Here is a 19,770-nt window from a genome sequence, read left to right as displayed (position 1 = left end):
CTGCCACATCTTCCTCCTGCAGAGTGGCTGGTGGGTTCCAACTGTTGACCTTACAGTTCGCAGCTGAACTTAACCAGTGCGCCACCAGGGCTCCTCATTTTAGTCTAAATACATGGTCAATTCCCATTCTTTTAAATCTGGCTGATATAACTTTGCCATTTCTTCAACTTCTAATGACAGATAGTGTGGTAGTTTAAAAAGATGTTCACAAATTCTTTGCTACGTCTCCCTTCAAAAGTGGATCCTAATTACCCTCACTTTGAGCGTAGACTGTCCTTAGTGATTTTGAATGAACAGAGTGTGGTGGAAGTGATAGTGATAGCTGTCCAGTATAGGTCATAAAAGGCATTGTGGCTTCCTCCTTGTTCTCTTTCTTGGATCATTCATTCCGGGTGAATCAGTTGCCATTTTTGCAATGCTTCTCAAGTAACCCAATAGACAGATACACATGGTGAGAAACCGAGGCCTCCTGCATAGCCACATGAGGTAGCCATCTTGAAAGCAGATCCTTCTGCCCAGTCCAGCCTTCAGATGACTGTAGTCCTGGCTGACGCTTTATCTGCCACCTCGTGAGAGACCCTAAGTGAGAATTACCTAGTTGAGCTGCTCCCAAGTTCCTGACCCACAAAAACTGTGAGATGACATTTGTTGTTTTTAAGTATTGGAGTACTTTATTACATGGCAATCGATAACTAATAGAGGTAGACTATATGATGTGTTCTTGTAGCCTTTGTGAGAGATGGGACTTTCAGCTTGAGATACTCTCTTGATTCCTCCCATGCTTATTTACGGATTGCAAAATCAGTTTGCTCAGAACACTTATATTTCTCCAGAGAAATGGTGAGGTTCTGTTTATCCTTCTGGAGTTATTTCAATGCCTACCCCTGAAACAGCAGAAAGAGAATTTTATTTGGGGACTTCAGTCTTCAAATAGGTCCCCGGAACTAGGCCTAGCTCCAAAACAGAGTGTTATTTCTGAATGTGCTTACTCCCCTCTCTGCTTATCTTCACTCTCTTTCTTGTTCTGTGGCTGCTCCCTCAACTTCATTGGCTTGCTCAGAGAGGCCATTCCTGGCCAGTTCTCTAGGTGGCCAGTCAGTTACTTATCACATCACCGTATTTCAGTTCTTTGTCTAACTCTTACCACTGTCAAAAATACCTTGATTATTTCTTCTTTTTTTTTTTTTTTAATTTTTGTCTTTTTTTTGGAGCCCTAGTGGCACAGTGTTTAAGAGATCAGCTGCTAACCAAAAGGTCTGCAGCTCAAATCCACCAGCTGCTCCTTGAAAACCCTACGGGGCAGTTCTACTCTGTCCTATGGGGTTGCTATGAGTCGGAATCCACTCCATAAAAAATGGTCTTTTTTTACTTTTAGGTCCCCTTCACCTAGAACACTTCCTGGCACAAAGTAAGAGCTTAGTTAATAGTTGTGAAATAAGTTAGCAAATGATGGCTTTTGTTTCTAATGTTAAGCTCAAGAACATTTCCAAATTCTCCCCTCTATTAATTTTTTGATGAAGTTCTTTGATGCCTGGCCATCTCAGTTTGGAAAGGTACAATGGTTTCTGTCTACATGTGGGCCTGTTTGTGTCCTGAGAACAACACAGTGCCTCATTTTCTGGAGGGCTTGGTGACACAACTGATACAGGAGGCTACCATATGGTGAATCAGTATGCACCTGCCGTGAGAAAATGGTTTATAGGGCTCATTGGAATAAACAGGAAAATTAGGGAAAGTGACTGGCCGCAGAGGACATGACTTTTGCCTTAGAACTCTGAGCAAAAAAAAAGAGACAGAACTGTTGAAAAAGTATATGCACACATTGATTGGCGTATCGTACACTCTCTTGAGTAACACTAATTCAAGAAGGAAAAAAATTTCCAACATTTTTTCCAGCTGAATACAAAGTATTTTTACTTTATTATGTACAACAGGCCCAAGTTTCACTCCGTGTGCGCATCCAACATTCATGTGTGTTATGTATACATACTAACACCTGGAGGTTAAGCGAATAGTTAGAGCAAAGATAAACAAGCACACCTTTATTTATAGCTCTGTTTACACTTTCAGCTTCTAGGCAGCTTCACTTTTCTGATTTTAACGCATACGTCCTTGTTAGGAGCTATCAACGCATGACAAAATTGACTAAACCTACCTTTTTTTTTTTTTTTTTTACTACCCAGGTTTGAAAGTATAGCATGTCAACAAAACAAGGAACAGCAATATTTTCCTCCTATTTGTTTTTTTTTTTTTTTTTACACATTAGAACAGGGTGCCAGAGGGATTGCATCACTTCCCCAAAGTTCTTTAAGTCCATAACTGAGACAAAGTATAACATATGTTTCAGAAATGTAAACACACTTTAATTTATTCATTGTCATGTTAAATGCAAAACTCCAAACTCAAGCTAGAAATTTTGAAATCAGAAAGACAAACAAAAATTCAGGTCACGAGGGGGCTTTCTCTCTGTCATATATTGGTCGGCTCATTCTATTACATATGATTGGGACCTACACACATACACATATGTATCCGATATATGTTGTATCCTGCTTTTTTTCTCTGACCTTAATTTTTGATTGATAGTCACTAAGTCACAATGTTAGCCATGCCTTTTTTCCCCTCTGTGATTTAGAGTTTCAACCTAAGAGTTAATGAGTGACTATAACACATTTTACCTAAAAGCCACACGCAGTGATACCTAAATGTAAAGGGACTAGTCAAAACTTACAAATGGAAAAACACTTCAATGGCGTTTACCTCCCACTCTCCTTTCTTGGAGCTCAGTGCTCTAAGGAACACTGACATTATTTACAAAAGCTGTGAGACATTGAAAACCAAAACCCACTGCCACTGAGTCAATTCCAACCCATAGCGACCCTCTAGGACAGAGTAGAACTGTCCCATAGGGTTTCCAAAGAGTGGCTGGTGGATTCAAACTACAGGCCTTTTGGTTAGCAGCCAAGTTCTTAACCACTACACCAGCAGGGTTCCATGAAATATCAAAAAAAAAAACAGTGGACATAAAAACTGCCGAGTTGCGTAGACAGAGACATCTTTACTATACAGCTGACTGGAAAGGTCAAAAGCCAAATAAATTTTTTGTTGTTAAATAATACCTATGCATTAGAGAACTTTAGTTGCTTGGGCTAATTTTAAAAGCTGCAAATGTTCAATAGCAACTGCTTTGGCCGAAAGAAAAGAAAGGGGGCGAGGGGAGAGAAAGGAAAGGAAAAGACTGGGTCTAGGGGGAATCAAAAAGGATTAAATAGCGCTCTTTGTGCACAAAGGCAATTAAGCAGACACGAGAATAAAAAATGAAGAAAAGAGATCAGCTCTGGAAGCTCAAGAGACCATAATATCTGGGTTCCAGAAGCTGGACATTAATATTGTCGCCATATTGGTGGCAACACCAGAATTTCTATGTAGGAGAGACTTCAGAGCAACAGTCCTATTGGAAGCAGCAGCTGGGGGCTTATCTCAAAGTAACACTTGCCTGGCAAATGCACCACTTTTGCCTTAGATTGTATCTGTATTGGGGTCACTTTGGTGCACTGATAAAAATCAGGGGGAGTGGAAACCCTGGTGGCCTAGTGGTTAAGAGCTATGGCTGCTAACCAAAAGGTGGGCAGTTCAAATCCCCCAGACGCTCCTTGGAAACTCTATGGGGCAGTTCTACTCTGTCCTATAGGGTTGCTATGAGTCAGAATCGACTCGACGGCAATGGGTTTTTTTGGTTTAAAGCACCCCTGACCCACACACAACCCATCTTTAGATCTTCCTCTGCAGTTTGGATATACATATATCTCCTTTTGGACTCTTCAGGCTGTAGAACCTACAGGTAGCACAGGAACAAGTGAAATGAAGAAAAACTCTGTCTACCCTTAGCTGGGAAAAACAAAAAAAAAAAAACCAAACCTGTTGCTGTCCAGTTGATTTCGACTCATAGCGACCCTATAGGACAGAGAACTGCCAATAGAGTTTCCAAGGAGCAGCTGGTGAATTCAAACTGCCAAGCTTCTTGTTAGAGGCCAAGCTCTTAACCACTTTGCCACCAGGGCTCCCTTAGCTGGAAGGGACCTTAGGAATCATCAGGTCTATGATCTGAAGGTCTTAAGAGATGCTGAACAAAATGATGATGATTATTGAATCTGGGTGATGGGAACATGGGAGTTCAATATGCTATTCTCACCACTTTATGTTTCCTTGAAAACCTGTATAATAAAAAATGAAAGCGAGAAAAGAAAGAAGGCGGAAGGAAGGGAGGGAGGGAGGAAAAAAGAAGGAAGGCAAGAAGGCTCAACATCCCATGGAAGAGAATTACTCATCATTTCTCTAAAGTAAGGGTAAAGAATGCCATCCACAGCGCAGGACTTCCCACTCTGCACTTACATGTCTGGCTAAAAATGACCCACAGTCTGACCCTGCTTTTTAACATGGGTCCTTCTGTCTGCTAAAATCGTTCCATCAACTGGCTCAACTCTTGCGAACAAGTAGCCCCTTTTGAGAAGTTCAGCAAACTAAGACTCCGGGATCTGTCCAAAGGCAAAGTGCCCCTTCATTCTGTCCTTGGTGAATCCTCCCTGTGCCACAAGAAAGGGCAAGCCCAGCACATCTGCTTCCCAGCTGCGCAGCTTCATCCCAGACAAGTGTTGCGGTGAGCCAGGTGGGGCCGTATTTTACAGATCCTATTTTTTTTTTTATTTGCAATCAGGGTAGAGGCTCTTTTATTTCTTGAAAATCCTTCACTACTCAGGAGGCCCAGAAATGCATGTCAGTTTTTCATATGCCAAATTAATAATCTGCCGTTCAGAAGGTGTTTAGAAGGAGAATTAAGGGAGTCTGATTTGATAAGTAGTGGGGGATGGCTCTTCATGGAAAACTGAAGTGAGTAATCAGACCTACTTATACTCCAATCCAGGAGACACTTTTCTCTAAGCTGCTGACCACTTTCTGGCCATACAGAAACTGAAGGGTTCTTGGGAACACTGGTGAAGTTCCTTGGAAGTAGTTTTATATATATATATATATATATAAAGTCTTTTATAGTTTTTTTATAAAGTGTAATCAATTCATGAAGTGGTTACTAAGAACTTTCTAGATTCCAAGTACTGTGCTATGTGCTGGAAATAAGATAAAAATGACATCATCCCTGCCCTCAAGGACATAAAACTCAAGTGGGTAAGATTAAGAAATCAACAATTATAATATAATGCAACATGTGTTACCAGGTGTTTCTAGAAGAAGAAATCAAGTGAAGACAGAAAGAAAAGGCTACAAAGGACAGGGCATTTGAACTGAAGGAAGAGCTTACCTACGATGGATGAGGAGCCCTGGTGGCACAGTGGTTAAAGTACTCGGCTGCTAATCGAAAAGTCAGCAGTTCAAACCCACCAGCCGCTCTGCAGTCTGCCTCCGTAAAGATTTACAGCCTTGGAAACCCTATGGGGCAGTTCTACTCTGTCCCATAGGGTTGCTATGAGTCAGAATCGACTCGACAGCAGGTAAGGGGTTTGGCTTGGTTTTTGGTTAACGATGGGTGGTATGGGAAGAGAGCATTGCAGGTAGAAGGAAGGGCATGAACCACACACTGGTGTGAAAGACGCACCATCATGTATTCGGTGAATCAATCTTTCAGCAAAAGTTCTTATAAACCTTCTATGAGTAAGGCACTGTGTTCCTAAGCTGTGTGGGGAGCAATGCAGACAGAATTCCCCTGTGGTTCCCGCACAGAAGGGCTCACTGTGAAGCCTGCTCCCTGCTGCCTGTGAGGGTCTCACCTGGACTTGGATAGGATCTCACCTGGACTCCAATAGGAGGGCAGGAAGCAGGAAGGCTCTACTCTTCACCTTGGAAAGGGTATCCCTCATGGAAGGAGTACCTTCATCCCCTGCCACTCAAGCCCCAAAGGACGGGGATTTAGAGGCCAGAGGAACAGGAGGGCAAGGGAAGTCTTAGGCACAATTTCAGCAAAGTATGACTTTCTTGGCCCTTCCTTGTCCCTTTCATTGGATTCTCCTAGGTTCCTTCTTTCCTCCTCATCCACTTCTTGACCGCCTCCTCTCCCTCCACACATACACACTCACCTACAGTCCCTCGGGCCTCCAACACCCAAGGATCCCACAGCAGATGTTACCCTAGATTGTCTTTCTCAGAAATTTCCCATACTTCAAAACTGTATTTCTTCCCCCAAAAAACATCCATCCCTTCAACTATGATAACTTCAGCTTGATATTAGAAGGAAAGTAAGCAAAGTGCAATAGTTCTCAGTAAGGTGTGAACAATTAAAATGTTCTCAGTCTTCCTGGAGGGCTGATTGATTGATTTCCTTCCTTCTTTCCTTCCTTCCTCACTCCCTTCCTTCCTTCCTTCCTTCCTTCCTTCCTTCCTTCCTTCCTTCCTTCCTTCCTTCCTTCCTTCCTTCCTTCCTTCCTTCCTTCCTTCCTTCCTTCCTTCCTTCCTTCCTTCCTCCCTTCCTCCCTTCCTCCCTTCCTCCCTTCCTCCCTCCCTTCCTCCCTCCCTCCCTCCCTCCCTCCCTCCCTCCCTCCCTCCCTCCCTCCCTCCCTCCCTCTCTTTCTTCCTTCCTTCCTTTCTTTCTGTAGCACTGTTTAACTCAAATTGCAGGCAGCATTTTGAAAGGGATATTTTAGGCTGGGGTCTTGTTTCAACAACCAGGGCTCAGGCTCCTCCACCACCCATGTTTGAAGCTGGCCCTGAGAACAAGAAGAGGAAACAGAAACTCTGATGGCTTTCCAACATGCTCTTTTACCTGAGAGGGGAGAGAGCCTCGGTTTTTCTTCTCTCTCTTGGCTGCCCTGAGCTGATTTTCCATTCTCCTTGAAAGGCTAGCAAGACCTGTGTGGTGCAAACAGTTTGAGCTTGGCTACTAACCAAAAGATTGGCAGTTTGGATCCACCCTGCAGCACCACAGATGAAAGGCCTGGCAATCTACTTCCCAAAGCCACAGCCATTGAAAACCTTATGGAGCAGTTCTACTCTGACACACACACAAGGTTACCATGAGTTGGAATCAACTCAACTGGCAATGGGTTTGGCTTTTTGGTTTACAGAAAAGAGCTGCCGAGCAGCAGAGCAAACCTGACTCTGGGAGCCAGGTCTACCAGACCAGTTCCCAGCCATGGAAACCCAGCACCTTCAGCCAGAAACTCATGGAAGCCTCCATAAAACCCACTGCTGTGGAGTCAATTCAACTCCTAGCAACACTATCGGACAGAATATAACTACCCCATAGGGTTTCCAAGGCTGTAATCTTTACGGAAGCAGACGGCCATATCTTTCTCCTGTGGAGCGGCTGGTAGATTCGAACCACCGACGTTTCAGTTAGCAGCCAAGACCCCTCAATCAGAGCAGTCTTCCTTTTGCAATCTCCCCTTGCCAATCTCCTTTGTTCTTCTCCCAGGTGACCAGGCAGGCATTCCACAGATGCTCAGGGGAATTTGATCCAAACTCTAGCAGCTACCCACCAGGCTCAGCTCCTGCCCTGGTTTCTGATTCTCAGAGATATTGGATTAGGCCTTCCTTGGAGGCCTTGGATTCCCAGAACCCTATCAGTATCTTCTTCTGCGACACCACCCTGACAAAGCCATCTCTGGTTCAAATCCCACCGCAGCTGGACCTCCCCTAAGAACTGTAGAGCCAGGCCCTCCTCAGAGCATAAGGATAAATATCTGCTGATAAGGCAAACCCACATCCTCGGTGGCTGGTCCTGTAGTTCTGCCACATGGTCATTTGTCACTGCTGTGTAAATGCTCATTGAAGCTTGTCTCCAGTGGGGGGCGGGGAGACCCCAGCAGCTTCACCACCAGACAAGTCCACTTTGCAGGAGAACCATAACCAAAACCTGGACAAACTGTGAGGATCGGTAGTTCATTTGCCCATTCAGAGGAGCCTGGAATATTTTCACCTCTTTGTTTCTCCAGTTTCAGGAAAACTGAAAAAAAAAAAAAGTAATCTCAAGGATTGCAGGGTATCTTATCAGCTTGAGAGAACTCAAGGAAACCTCAGCTGTTCTGCAGGCTCTTTCGTTTATTTTTTATGCAGTCACCCTGATAGCCCCCACTGGGCTTGCTTCCCTTCCCTGTAAACAACTGACTCTAATTAAACATTTCTGTTGGATAAAGGTGCATAACCTTGGAGAGTCAATAAAAAATGGCTTCTCTCTGAAGACTTCCCAAAGCACGTGCTCCCTTTGTCAGGTCCTAGACAAGGGTAATTTATGTCGTCGCTATCTTACTCTGAAGGACTCTGGTTACTCCACATCTGTTCTCTGTCTAATCTTTGTACGAACCTTGTGGTGGTCTTGGCAGCTCAGTGCATGTCCTGGTCTCTTAACAGTTTCTTGCCCAATATGCACAGACTTTCAGATTGGATTTTCTCTCCCCCTTTGCCTCCATAAAAGCTGTCTGTTTCCTCTCAGACCTTGCTGTGACTGCTCCTGTCCTCTGAGCCCAGCAGGGAGCCACTGTCCTGCTCCCCAGGCCTGGGGACTTCAAGTGGAGACAGGGAAAACCCTACAGGAGGAACAGACAATAGTTATTTCTTTTTCAAAATGGAGAAAAAGGATGACAGCAAAAGTGAAATTATGCAAGAAAATATGGCTGATGCCATACACTATTTTTCAATCTGTGGTTGTAACCACAATTTTTTTTTAAATAATTTTTATTGTGCTTTAAGTGAAAGTTTACAAGTCAAGTCAGTCTGTCACATATAAGCTTATATACACTTTACTACATACTCCCATTTACTCTCCCCCTAATGAGTCAGCCCGCTCCCTTCTTCTAGTCTCTCCTTTCGTGACAATTTTGCAGTTTCTAACCCTCTCTACCCTCCCATCTCCCCTCCAGACAGGAGATGCCAACACAGTCTCAAGTGTCCACCTGATACAAGTAGCTCACTCTTCATCAGCATCTCTCTCCAACCCATTGTCCAGTCCCTTCCAAGTCTTATGAGTTGTCTTCGGGAATGTAACCACAATTTTTAAAAATTAAATGAATTGAGATATGGTGGCGTGCTACATGAATAACTGTATTCTTTTGTGAAATTTTTGATTCAATTGTGTGGGTGTGTGTTCTGGGTCATAATTTAAAATTCACTTCTTCCTGTAAGTTGCAGTCTGAATAGTTTGAAACTACTGGTGTGGTGCATTTGGAGTTGAGTCTTAGCTCTGCAGCCAAGCATTTTCCACCAGTGGGACTGCGGGCAAGTACATTACCTTCTCTAAGGCTCTGTTTTCTCATCTGCAAAATGGGAATAATAATACCTACCCTACTTACTTCACAGGGTTGTTAAGAAAACCCAAGGAGATACTATGTGTGTTAAGTTTTATACCATTGGTTTTCAAAACACATTTCACAGATCACAAAGGACTACACAGAGGGTCCTCAAGTATGGCGGTAAGATGAGGGGAGGAGAATCAAGGTGTGAGTCTTGAATCCAGTCTTGGCTTCAGATTCTCACACATTAGTAGATTTATTCAATAATATTTATTGAATCCCTACTTGGGAATGAACAAAGTCCTTGCCTTCATTCTAGTGGGGAAGGCCAAAGAAGAGAAAAAAAGAAAAAAAAAAAAAGGGCAAGTATATAGTGTGTGGTATGGTGCTAAATTCTATGGGGAATAATTAAATGCTCTTCAAGTAGACCAGTTCATCTGTTACCAATTTTATCTAAGATCCCATGTAAGTATTTTTAGCAAAGTTTGGTGGCTAAAATACTGGAAAACCACCATGCTATTGTGTTACTTTAGAGTAATGTACCATGTAAAGTACTCAAAGTCCGTTTTTGCAAAAGACGCTTTCAGAATGCTCTCCCTTTAAGAGTGTTCTGTGACAATTAATCTTGGGTACCTCTCACTTGAGTCATTATCAGTTTTTTTATTTGTTTGTTTTCAATTTTATTGTGTTTTAGGTGAAAATTTATAGTGTAAGTTAGTTTCTCATTCAAAAATTTATACACAAATTGTTTTGTGACATTGGTTGCAATCCTCACGTGTCAGCACTCTCCCCCTTTGCCTTTGTACCCCAGGTTCCATGTCCATTCATCCAGTTTTCCTGTCCCTTCCTGTCTTCTCATCTTTGCTTTTGGCAGGTGTTGCCCACTTGGTCTCCTATACTTGATTCAACTAAGAAACACGTTCCTCACATGTGCTGTTGTTTCTTTTATAGGCCTGTCTAATCTTTGGCTGAAAGGTGGACTTCGGAGTGGCTTCAGTTGTGAGTTAGGAGGGTGTTAGGGGGCCATCGTCTTGGGGGTCCTTCAGTCATCATCAGACCAGTAAGTCTGGTCATTTTTTTGTGAATTTGAATTTTGCTCTACGTTTTTCTCTTGCTCTGCCTGGGACCCTGTCTTAGTCATCTAGTGCTGCTATAACAGAAATACCACAAGTAGATAGCCCTAACAAAGAGAAACTTATTCCCTCACAGTCTAATAGGCTAAAAGTCCAAATTCAGGGCGCCAGCTCCAGAGGAAGGGTTTCTCTCTCTGTCAGCTCTGGAGGAAGGTCCTTGTGATGCATCAGTCTTCCCTTGGTCTGGGAGCATTTCAGCTCTGGAACCTCAGGTCCAAAGGATGTGCTCTGCTCCCAGCACTGCTTTCTTGGTGGTGTGAAATGTCTCTCTGCTCCTTTCTCTCTTTTATATCTCAAAAAAGATTGGCTTAAGACACTATTTAATCTTGTAGAGCTCATCAATATAACTACTGCTAATCCATCTTATTGGAAACCCTGGTGGCATAGCAGTTAAGTGCTACGCTGCTAACCAAAAGGTTGATAGTTCGGATCCACCAGGTGCACCTTGGAAACCCTATGGGGCAGTTCTACTCTGTCCAGGAGAGTCGCTATGAGTCAGAATGGACTCAACGGCAGTGGTTTAATCCATTTTGTTACATCATAGTGATAGGATTTATAACACATGGGGAAATCACATCAGATGACAAAATGGTAGACAATCATACAATACTGGGAATCATGACCTAACCAAGTTGACAGATATTTTGGGGGGACACAATTCAATCCATCATAGACCCCCTATTGTGATCTCTGATAGAGCAGTTGGTGTTTGTAGCCGGACACCATTTAGCTCTTCTGGGCTCAGGCTGGTGGAGGCTGTGATTCATCTGGTCCAATAGTCTTTTGGATTATTCTTTCCTTTATGTATTTGGTTTTCTTTATTCTCCCTTGCTCCAGATGGGGTGAGACCAGTGGAGTATCTTAGATGGCCACTCTCAAGCTTTTAAGATCCCAGATGCTACTCACTAAAGTAGACGATGTAGAACATTTTCTTTATAAACTATGCTATGCCAATTGAACTAGATGTCCCATGAGACCATGGTCTCCAGCCTTCAGACCCAGTAACTTGGTCCCTCAACATTTCTGGATGTGTCTAGGAAGCTTCTCCCCAACGTGTCTGTCAGTTTGTCATACTGTGGGGGCTTGCATGTTGCTGTGATGCTGGAAGCTATGCCACCAGTATTCAGATACCAGCAGAGTCACCCATGGAGGCCAGGTTTAAGCTGAGCTTCCAGACTAAGACAGACTAGGAAGAAGGACCCGGCAGTCTACTTCTGAAAAGCATTAGCCAGTGAAAACCTTATGAATAGCAGCAGAACATTGTTTGATATAGTGCTGGAAGATGAGCCCCCCAGGTTGGAAGGCACTCAAAAGATGACTGGGGAAGAGCTACCTCCTCAAAGTAGAGCCAGCCTTAATGATGTGGATGGAGTAAAGCTTTCGGGACCTTCATTTGCTGACGTGGAATGACTTAAAATGAGAAGAAACAGCTGCAAACATCCATTAATAATCAGAACTTGGAATGTATGAAGTATGAATCTAGGAAAATTGGAAATCATCAAAAATGAAATGGAATGCATAAACATTGATATCCTAGGCATCAGTGAGCTGAAATGGACTCATATTGGCCATTTTGAATCAGACAATCATATTATCTACTATGCTGGGAATGACAACTCAAAGAGGAATGGTGTTGCATTCATCATCAAAAAGAACGTTTTATGATCTATCCTGAAGTACAACGCTGTCAGTGATAGGATAATATCCATATGCCTACAAGGAAGACCAGTTAATACGACTATTATTCAAATTTATGCACCAACCACTAGGGCCAAAGATGAAGAAATAGAAGATTTTTATCAGCTGCTACAGTCTGAAATTGATCGAACATGCAATCGAGATGCATTGATAATTACTGGCGATTGGAATGCAAAAGTTGGAAAATATGGCCTTGGTGATAGACACAATGCCTGAGATCGAATGATAGAATTTTGCAAGACCAACGACTTCTTCATTGAATATAACTTCTTTCACCAACATAAACGGCGACTATACACATGGACCTCGCCAGATGGAACACACAGAAATCAAATTGACTACATCTGTGGAAAGAGATGATGGAAAACTTCAATATCATCAGTCAGAACAAGGCCAGAGGCTGACTGTGGAACAGACCATCAATTGCTCCCACGCAAGTTCAAGCTGAAACTGAAGAAAATCAGAGCAAGTCCACGAGAGCCAAAATATGACCTTGAGTATATCCCACCTGAATTTAGAGACCGTCTCAAGAATAGATTTGACGCATTGAACACTAGTGACTGAAGACCAGATGAGTTGTGGAATGACATCAAGGACAACATCCATGAAAAAAGCAAGAGGTCACTGAAAAGATAGGAAAGAAAGAAAAGACCAGGGTGGATGTCAGAGGAGGCTCTGAAACGTGCTCTTGAGCGTCGAGCAGCTAAAGCAAAAGAATTCATGAAATAAAAGAACTGAACACAAGATTTCAAAGGGCCTCTCGAGAAGACAAAGTATTGTAATGACACGTGCAAAGAGCTGGAGATGGAAAACCAAAAGGGAAGAACACGCTCAGCATCTCTCAAGCTGAAAGAGCTGAAGAAAAAATTCAAGCCTCGAGTTGCAATAGTGAAGGATTCCATGGGGAAAATATTAAATGATGCAGGAAGCATCAAAAGAAGATGGAAGGAATACACAGAGTCATTGTACCAAAAAGAATTAGTCGATATTCAACCATTTCAAGACGTGGCATATGATCAGGAACCGATGGTACTGAAGGAAGAAGTCCAAGCTGCTCTGAAGGCATTGGCGAAAAACAAGGCGCCAGGAATTGGCAGAATATCAATTGAGATGTTTCAACAAATAGATGCAGTGGTGGAGGTGTTCACTCATCTATGCCAAGAAATATGGAAGACAGCCTCCTGGCCAACTGATTGGAAGAGATCCATATTTATGCCTATTCCCAAGAAAGGTGATCCAACCGAATGTGGAAATTATACAACAATATCACACGCAAGCAAAATGCTGCTGAAGATCATTCAAAAACGGCTGCAGCAGTATATCGACAGGAAACTGCCAGAAATTCAGGCCGGTTTCAGAAGAGGATGTGGAACCAGGGATATCATTGCTGATGTCAGATGGATACTGGCTGAAAGCAGAGAATACCAGAAGGATGTTTACCTGTGTTTTATTGATCATGCAAAGGCATTTAACTGTGTGGATCATAACAAACTATGGATAACACTGCGAAGAATGGGAATTCCAGAACACTTAATTGTGCTCATGAGGAACCTTTATATAGATCAAGAGGCAGTTGTTCAGACAGAACAAGGGGATATTGATTGGTTTAAAGTCAGGAATGGTGTACATCAGGGTTGTATTCTTTCACCATACCTATTTAATCTGTATGCTGAACAAATAACATGAGAAGCTGGACTATATGAAGAAGAACGGGGCATCAAGATTGGAGGAAGACTCATTAACAACCTGTGTTATGCAGATGACAAAACCTTGCTTGCTGAAAGTGAAGAGGACTTGAAGCACTTACTAATGAAGATCAAAGACCACAGCCTTCAGTATGGATTACACCTCAACATAAAGGAAACAAAAATCCTCACAACTGGACCAATGAGCAACATCATGATAAACAGAGAAAAGATTGAAGTTGTCAAGGATTTCATTTTGCTTGGATCCACAATCAACGGCCATGGAAGCAGCAGTCAAGAAATCAAAAGAGGCATTGCATTGGGTAAATCTGCTGCAAAGGACCTCTTCAAAGTGTTGAAGAACAAAGATGTCACCCTGAAGACTAAGGTGCACCTGACCCAAGCCATGGTATTTTCAATCACATCATATGCATGTGAAAGCTGGACAATGAATAAGGAAGACCAAAGAAGAGCTGATGCCTTTGAATTGTGGTGTTGGCGAAGAATATTGAATATATCATGGACTGCCAAAAGAACGAACAAATCTGTCTTAGAAGAAGCACAACCAGAATGCTCCTTAGAAGCAAGGAAGGCAAGACTGCGTCTTACATACTTTGGACACATTGTCAGGAGGGATCAGTCCCTGGAGAAGGACATCATGCTTGGCAGAGTACAGGGTCAGCGGAAAAGAGGAAGACCCTCAACGAGGTGGATTGACACAGTGGCTGCAACAATGAGTACAAGCATAACAATGATTGTAAGGATGGTGCAGGACCGGGCAGTGTTTCGTTCTGTTGTGCATAGGGTCACTATGAGTCAGAACTGACTCGATGGCACCTAACAATAACAACAACAGGAAGCTTCTATGGCTTTGCCTTGGTCAGGTTGTACTGACTTCCCCTCTAGTATGTGTTGTCTTTCCCTTCACCGAAGTTAACACTTGTCTACTATCTAGTTAGTGATTTTCCCTCTCAAGTCCTCCTCTCCCTTGCAACCATCAAAGATTATTTTCTTTTGCATGTAACCTTTTCCTGAGATTTTGTAATAGTGGTCTCATACAATACTTGTCCTTGTGTGATTGACTTATTTCACTCGCATAATGCCTTCCAGATTCATCCATGTTGTGAGATGCTTCTTGGATTCATTGTTGCTTATTGTCAAGTAGTATTGCATTGTAGGTGTGAACCAAAATTTGTTTATCCATTCATCTGTTGTTGGGCACTTAGTTTGTTTCCATCTTTTTTGCTATTGTGAATAATGCTGCAATGAATACAGGTGTGCATATGTCTTTTTGTGTGATGGCTCCCATTTCTCTAAAAACACACACACACACACACACAAAAACCCATTTCTCTAAAAAAAAAAAAAAACCCATTTCCATTTCTCTAGGATATATTAATTCCCAGGAGTGGGGTTGTTGGATCATATGGTATTTCTGTATCTAGCTTTTTAAGGAGCCACCATATCGTTTTCCACAGTGGTTGTACATTTTACATTCCCGCCAGCAGTGTGTAAGAATTCCAATCTCCCCACAACCTCTCCAACATTTGTTATTTTCTGTTTGTTTTTTCTAATTAGTGCCAGTAATGTCAGGGTGAGGTGGTATCTCACTGTAGCTTTGAGTTGCATTTCTCTAATGGCTAATGATTGCAAACATTTCCTCATGTGTCTGTTAGCTGCCTGAACGTCTTCTTTGGTGAAGTCCGTGCATATACTCTGCCTGTTTTTCCATTGGATTATTTGTCTTTTTGTTATTGAGGTGTTGAAGTATTCTACAGATTTTAGAGATTAGACTCTGCTGGATATGTTGTAGCCAAAATTTTTTTAACCATCAGTTTTAATAAAAATAAGGTGTAAATTAAGGAAGGGCTTCTTATCTAGAAAGAAGTGAAGCTTGTTGAATGTGTTACTTGAACTAGTTCTAAAAGTCAAAGTATAAACAGGTCCAAGGCTGTTTTAGATAACTACATAGATAAAAAAACCCATAATCGCATTAAAGTTTTTAAAAGACATTAAAAAAAAAAAAGTCAATGTCGAGTTGATTCTAACTCATAGTGACCCTATAGGACAGAGCAGAACGGCCCCAGAGTTTTCTAGGCTGTAGAAGTAGACTGCCACATCTTTCTGCTTCAGAGAGCCCGGTGGGTTCAAACTACTGCCAACCTCTCAGTTAACAGCTGAGCATTTAACCAATGCCCCAACAGGGCTCCCTTAAAAGGCATTAAAAAAAAGCATTACACAGGCTATAATAAGGGATCCTATGAGCCTTTGGTGCTCTGGGTTCCTTTGTGCCAAACCATCTGCTTACTCATCAACACTACGTTTAACAGCTGTGTTAGGACTGGAGTCCCAGGTCTCAAACTTTTGTGATTATTGAGCAGCAAACCCCAAATCAGCAAATCATATAAGTAGATCGCAGATGGTGAAGCAGTAGAGCAGCTGGTAGTCTAGTGGTCAGGAAACCTGGGTGCTCATCCTAGCTTCCAATTTTAAACAAATCACTTTACATTTCTGAGACTTGCTTCCGCCCTCTGTAAAACTAGTGCATCTCAATGACCTTTGAGAGCCCACTCCACATAGAGAAAAAAAAAAAAACCTTAAATGAAATTCTACATGAGATCCTATCTTTTGGGGGAGAGGAGACACCAGGAGGCTGCTGACACGAGGTTTTATGAGCTGGTACTGTTTGTTAAGTAACCGTGATCTAAGATCTGATCCTCAGCCTTACATACTTAGAGACTTGAATCCGTCAGCACGCTGAAAATGAAACTGTTTCTCAAGGACAACTGCAAGTTAACCAAACAAACAGGGATTTACATACAGAAGAGAAATTCCAAATTTTATTTAAAATGCAAAAAATACATATTGTGCCAAGGTCAGCTAAATATGACCCAGGGGCTAAATCCATCTAGCAACTGTGTTTGTAAATCAATTGCACTAGAACCCAGCCACGCCCTTTAGTTTACATATTGCCTATAGCTGCTTTCACATCACAGCTGCAGAGCTGTGTAGTTGGAACAGAGATGCTACGGCTTGCAAAGCTAAAATATTTACAGAGAAAGTTTGCCAAACCCTGGACGAGGATATTTTTGTCAACACAGCTAGTACATTCTCCCCGAAACCAAAAACCAAACTCATTGCTGTCAAGTTGATTCTGGCTCATAGCAACCCTATAGGACAGAATAGAACTGTCCCTTAGTGTTTCCAAGGCTGTAAATCTTTACAGCAACAGTCTGCCACACCTTTCTCCCATGGAGTGGCTGGTATGTTCAAATCGCTAGCCTTTCCATTAGCAGCTGACCACTTAACCACTGGGCCACTAGGGCCTCTTACATTCTCCCCTAGAGTGGCAAGTTTGTTTAGTGAGCAGAATAGGTAGACTTCCTTGGGAGATATTAAAAAGTAGTTAGCAGTTCTAAAAAATCAAAAGCCGTGGAATTGTCTTGCCACAATATTAAGCTCCACTGGCCAGGTGGTTTTTCTTTTGGGCCGTGCTTGAATGGACGCTGCCAATACTTGCTTCTTGCACATTTGTTATTGTGTCTCTATTGCTGAAAAATCCTCTACATATTAATACTTTATATAGCATGATCATATTGGATCAAATGGATCTTATTTCCTCCTGCCATAGGGCCCACCTCAACACAGTGGCACATCCCAATGAGATACAGCTATGGCTTCCAGAGTCACAAAGCAGAATGTGGACACGGATTCAGGGTTCTCTCGAGGGGAGCACCACAACAGATTTCTGAAAATCCTCTTAGCTTTTTCACCCATGTTGAGCTTCATAACCTTCTTTTTTCCTGTTCAAAATCCCAGCCTACGCTAGTTTGTATCTTTTGTATTCTCTTCATCACACAGCAGACTGCCTTTCTCATTTTGAATTTTAGTTCACAGGGTACCACCACACTTTTTCTTATGCAGTTCAACTTCGTTTCTCTCAGTTTCTCCCGGTTATGTTCTTCACTTCCCACAGGGGATTCTGTAGTTAACCAGATAAGGGAAGAAAAAGAGACCAAGAGAGAGGAAAATGGAGAAAGGCAGAGAAAGGAGAGAGAACAGCAGAGGAGAAGGAAGCTTATAAATTTTTATCTTATCCCTACTTTATTTAAATATGTAAATATAGTTAATCAAGTCTTGTGGTTTAGTGTAAGACTTTGTAGAGCCCTGGTGGAGCAATGGCTAAGAGCTTAGCTGCTAGCCAAAAGGTCAGTAGTTTGAATCCACCTGCTGCTCCTTGGAAACCCTGTGGGGCAGTTCTACTATGTCCAATAGGGTTGCTATGAGTTGGAATAGACTCGATGGCAACAGGTTTTGTTTGGTTTTGTTTTTGTAATCTACTTCAGGGCATTGATTTTATAGCTGAACCCTCGAGGAAGATTTATTTCTCTTCTTTCGATTTTTAGAGGCACTTCATTTTTCATCCCACTTACTGCCTACACATGGGAGGGCAGACATTTTGCTATGAGAATTATTTCCTGTCCATCTCAATAAATGTTTTGTAGAAAAGTTTTGCAGACAATACTTTCTAGTATAAGAAAGAATTTCTTGAGAAATGTGTGGCAGCACCTTCCCTTAGACATTTCTGATCAGAGTGGGGTTCTTTTTTCCATGGGTGTGCAATGGGTTAAGAAACTTAAACACTGGCCCTCAAAGGCCTTTCCTTTCTATGACTGTGATTTACTTCATTATCCACTAACCTGTGTGTCTGGAACCAGACTATGCCCCTCCCCCAAATCAGACACAAGCCATGTAAAGCAACATCCTTTAAGAAACATAGCAACTCATGCGGAATCTGGCTCAGGCACTGGTATATAACACTGACGATGATGACAGAAATCTTTGGCTTCTTAAGCCATAAACTTAGCTCAAGAATTTCGATTCATAGCTGGATACAGAATACTGTGTGAACGTTGATTAGCAGGTGGTCCCATCAGGTAGATGAATTGCTTGCACTTTCTCCATAGCCATTCACAGTTCATTTTCCCTTCAGAATTTCTAAGTAAGAATTTGGAGCGTCAACATGTTTGGGTTTTAGATTCTGGAAGGAATTTTCTGGCACTCTGTATTAAGTGATTTATGTGCTGCTCCCATTGGATAATTTGTTTTATGCATGTGCGACAGGACTGGTGCTGGACTTCTGCTTTGCAAATGTTTGTTTCAAATTTGCGAGTGTTGGTCCTTCTGGACCTTGCAGCCTTACGTTAGAATCAAAATATGCCTTCTGCAAGACACAGACTACATCGTGAAGGAAAGACATCCCAAGATCTTTTCTCTCCTTTTTTCCATGGGGAAGAATCATTCAGAAGCAAAAAAGTAGGAACTCTGATTTTAAGATTGGCAGGGAAAACACCCAGCTAAAATTACTTGGAAATATGTTGGGGGGAAAAAATTTTTTTTTTTCAGGGACATGAAGTATGGAGAAAACAATAATTAAAACAAGAATAGCTGAGGCCTCCCATAAGCAGCAAAGAGGGAATGTCTGCTAAGGCATCTGGTTAGAGTTTGTCTCTTTCATCCTAGTAGATGACTAGTGGTTCTTCTGGTTCTGAGAACAAAACATTGTGCTTGTTAAACAATACGCTGCAAACAAATCGTCTTCAAATTACCCTGAACCCAGCTGAGTTGAAGTATCGGTCATCGGAACAACTCCTGTCAGAGTCGTCTTCTTGGACAGAGGTAAACAAGAATATTTATAAGAAATGACAACAGCCACCATGTCGTAGAATTGTAGAGTTGGAAGATGGCAGAGATATTTGCTTGGATTTCAGACAGGCTGTTGAGTCTATTCACTGGGCCAGCACCGTTGGTGAATCCCATAATGTGGTCTCAATCTTTCACTGCTAGTTGGGAATGCAGCAGGGTGAAAGGTCAAGCCCAGAATGTAATGATCAGAATATGAGTGCTGGCAGAGTTTATGTCAGACGGTATAGTTTTTCAACAGGAACTCTGCATTCACACAGAAGAAATGAGTCTGGCTACTCAGTAGCTTTCTTAATCAAGGGTAGCAGATGATTTTGT

General features: G+C 42.2%; 1 protein-coding gene across 1 annotated transcript in view; it reads right to left on the bottom strand.

The window, feature by feature from the left end:
* Positions 1 to 6,578: 6,578 nt before the first annotated feature.
* The window catches only part of FUT10 (fucosyltransferase 10), a 317,556-nt gene continuing 304,364 nt past the window's right edge, over positions 6,579 to 19,770 (bottom strand). Inside the window, exons 10-11 of the transcript XR_007514954.1 lie at positions 8,309 to 8,531; positions 6,579 to 7,951 (exon numbers count right to left, since the gene is read on the bottom strand). The gene's annotated coding sequence lies outside the window, so the exon portion shown is untranslated. The remainder of the gene's footprint in view (positions 7,952 to 8,308; positions 8,532 to 19,770) is intronic.

The sequence above is a fragment of the Elephas maximus genome, chromosome 22 (assembly GCF_024166365.1).
Source record: "Elephas maximus indicus isolate mEleMax1 chromosome 22, mEleMax1 primary haplotype, whole genome shotgun sequence".
Lineage (NCBI taxonomy): Eukaryota > Metazoa > Chordata > Mammalia > Proboscidea > Elephantidae > Elephas > Elephas maximus.
This window is presented reverse-complemented; position numbering and strand designations above follow the sequence as displayed.